At 37.9% G+C, this 3,650-nt stretch overlaps 1 pseudogene; it reads left to right on the top strand.

Annotated features, from left to right (window-relative positions):
• Window positions 1-951: 951 nt before the first annotated feature.
• Window positions 952-1,682, top strand: LOC124509253 (dynactin subunit 6-like; annotated as a pseudogene).
• The last annotated feature ends 1,968 nt before the right edge of the window (window positions 1,683-3,650 follow it).

Here is a 3,650-nt window from a genome sequence, read left to right on the forward strand (position 1 = left end):
CACTTCCCCTGCGCCCCTCCACAGTATTCCCACTATAGTCCCATTTTCATTTCAAAGCCTACAGGTTTTTTTTTTGTCTTTGTTATTTTGAAAATTTTATTTATATACTAGTTAGTTGACATACAGTGTAATATTGGTTTCAGGAGCAGAATTTAGTGACCCATTACTTACACATAACACACAATGTTCATCATAACAAGTGCCCTCCTTAATATCCATCACACATGTAACCCATTCCCCACCCACCTCCCTCCATCAACCCTCCATTTGTTCTCTATTGTTAAAATCTCTTATGGTTTGTTTCTCTCTCTCTTTTTTTCCCCCTTTCCATGTGTTCATCTGTTTTGTTTCTTAAATTCTACGTATGAGTTTGGTTTTATTTGTCTGCTTCCAACATGAAGTTGTGAAATCCATGATTATGACAATGTTTCTTTCATCTTGGCATATCCGGGGTCCAGAACACCTATGGAAATATGGTAGGCAGAAATATTTGCTCTCATAATAAATTAATATTTTATAGATGACTCAGATAGGGAAAATGTGCACTTGCAATAGGACTTAATATAGTGGATGATATTTTTGTAGGTATAATATCTTCTCAAGCAAACTTGTAGGGTACTGTGAGTGAGGCTTTCTGGGATAATATCATTAACAAAAAAATTTTTTAGCAGCACCACCTGCTATCTAGTAAAGCTCTCATTATAAAGCCTGACTTAGAACAGTGTTTTCCCAACACCTCAATCATTCATATGATATAAATTTAGGACTTAAAAGATATACTCAAATCCATATTAGTATTTCTTAATACTTTCATTTATATTCTATCTATCATCTTTTAGTCAAACTCAATGTAAAGGAAATTTTATATCACTACTGAAAATACAAAACATGCATTATATGCTATGGTAAATATGTTCAGAAACTAATTCCATAAAAGACAGGGGCCAGACTATGGTGGAGAAGGCTGAAAAGAGTGTAAAGGTTGCCTTTAGAGCAGTTGTGTGTGTAGAAAGTGAAATGTGGGTGATGTAACTATAGGACCTAGGACAGTGATCCACTCTAAAGCACAAATTATTGCAGAAGCCAGGCCAATAGTTATTGGTGAGGGTTACCTAATAGAAGAACAGGTAGGTGCTTATCATAAATGCTCAACCTGATAATATCACCCCTAATGCTGAAGATCTGGAACTAAAATATCTATGATCATTGGCACTAATAATGTGTTTGAAATTGGCTGTTATTCCCAAGCCATGAAAATGGAAGATAATAATGTTATTGAATCAAAAGCCAGTGTGGGCAGAAAGGTAATATTGAGAAGTGGTTGCATCATTGGGACTTGTTGCAACCTGAATACATTTGAGGTCATCCTTGAGAATACAGTGATCTGTGGTGCAGATTGCCTTCATGGGGTGCAGACTGAGCAACCACAGCCCCAGATACCACAGCTGGATTTCCTGAAGATAACCTTGCCAACCTACCACGACCTAAAGAAGACTATGAAAGGAAGGTCAACACCAGTAATGTGTGAGGACAACAGTGAGATACCTCCTAAAGACTTGGTTATAAGATGCCCCCAGAGAGTTAAACTACTTAAGTCAACATGTGGCAAGGTAGTATCAGTTTATCTATCAAGACTTACAGTACCTCAAGACTCACCACTTTTGGTTCAGTTGCAAGCTTAACTGAACCACCTTCTGATTTGCTAATATGGCCTCCAAGCTATCATTCAGAGAAAGGAGGAACTCTGGATGAGAGCACCAGAATTGTACTCTGCACATAGTAAATTTAGAGAAGCTTTCTTATTTATACATTAGTCTAATATGAATATGGTTTGTATAGTGTGGCCCCCAAGTCTGCCAATTGTCTATGAGTTCTAAATGTTTTGATAAAATAGTTTCTGACTCTTTAGGACAAAGAACCAATCAAAACCCAGACAGTGTATTGTGCAGACATCACTCTTTGGGGCTTCTCCACAGCCAGACTAACAGCCTTCTCTTACTAACTATCTCACTGAAACTGAACTCAAACTTCATCACAGACATTCTAGGCAATTATGCTAAGCGGTAGGACAGGCCCTGACATGCTTGTGACATAAAAAGCAGCAACTGGCAGGAAGACAGAAATGATTTTATCAATAGCGACTTACTGCAATGTGGCCATAGCTCTTGAGTCAAGATAATAGACTTTCACCAGGTGAATAGTATCAAGTCTAGAAAGGGTACTTCACACTGTTCTCTTATTCATCCATGAACACACAGTATAGTAGTTATCTATGCTGTGTAGAAAATTACCCCCAAAATGTAGAAGCTTATTATCTTTTGAGCATTTACTATCTTACACAGTTTCTGCAGATCAAATATCTAGGAATGGCTCAGCTGGCAGTTCTGGCTCAGTGTGCCTCATGAGGTTTCTTTCAAGAAGTCAGTCAGACCGGTGGTCATCTGAGGACTTGAGTGGGGCTGGATGGTCCACTTACAACATGACTGCCTCACAGGGCTGTTGGCAGGAGGCCTCAGTTCCATACCAGGTGAGCCTCTCCACAGGGCTGGTGGGTATCCTCATGACATGGCAGTTGGCTTCCCTCAGCTTCCTTCAGATCCAAGTGAGGAAGGACTCAATCCCTAAAGTTGCACACCATCACTTCCACTTCATTTTATTTCTTAGAAGCAAGTCACTAAGTCCATCTCACAGTCAAGAGGGAGGGGATTAAGCTCCACCTTTTCTACCTTTAGAAGGGAGGAGAATCTAAGAATTCATGTTCATATACTAAAACCACCATCACAAACACACATATCCATTTATACCTGGTATTCTCACTAGTGCACAATCAGCACCTCTCAAGGGTTTCCACATTGAGGAAGATGGGTTCAGGAAGAACTTCTTTTTATTAATAGGAATGGCACATGACATCATCCGAGGTCTTCATCCTATAACGTTCTGTAAATACCACCATCTTAGACATTTAAATTTTTGTCCCAAAATATACCATATATTTCATTAAGCATAATTCAACTTCTCTAGGCTTAATAGAAATTATTATAAATAAAATCATGAGGGATAAAAAATTTAACTCCGTGAAATAAAAAATTATAAAAGTTTAAAATTAAGAATAAAATATAAATAATACATGTAACTGATTTCCCTTTTACTAAGCATTCTGTAAATGCTGTGTCATTTAATCTTCCTAATAGCCATTTTGTGTACCACTCAATTGTTCTTGGTTTCCACCTCTTGCCTGAGTGCCACTTTTAGAAAATAGAAAAGGGTGCCTGGGTGGCTCAGTTGGTTGAGCGTCCAATTCTCGGTTTCAGCTCAGGTCGAGATCTCACGTTTCATAAGTTCAAGCCCCACATCAGGTTCTAAGCTGACATCATGGAGCCTGCTTGGGTATCTCTCTCCCTCTCTCGCTGCCCCTCACTGGCATGTGCTGTCTCTGTCTTTCTCAAATTAAATAAACTTAAAATATATATATATATATATATATGTATATATATATATATATAAAGAAAATAGAAAAACGAATGTTCAAACAAAAGAACAAGCTCTTTGAAATTAGACAGGATTTAATCCTAATACCTGCCATCTACTGCTATCCAACATTGTAAAGTATGACAATCCCCACTAATGTTCCTCATAGAGGAATAAATAAA

This window comes from Lynx rufus, unplaced genomic scaffold (genome assembly GCF_022079265.1).
Source record: "Lynx rufus isolate CCGP_SWC_20201006 ecotype Redwood Valley unplaced genomic scaffold, mLynRuf1.p SCAF_14, whole genome shotgun sequence".
NCBI classification, from domain to species: Eukaryota; Metazoa; Chordata; class Mammalia; order Carnivora; family Felidae; genus Lynx; species Lynx rufus.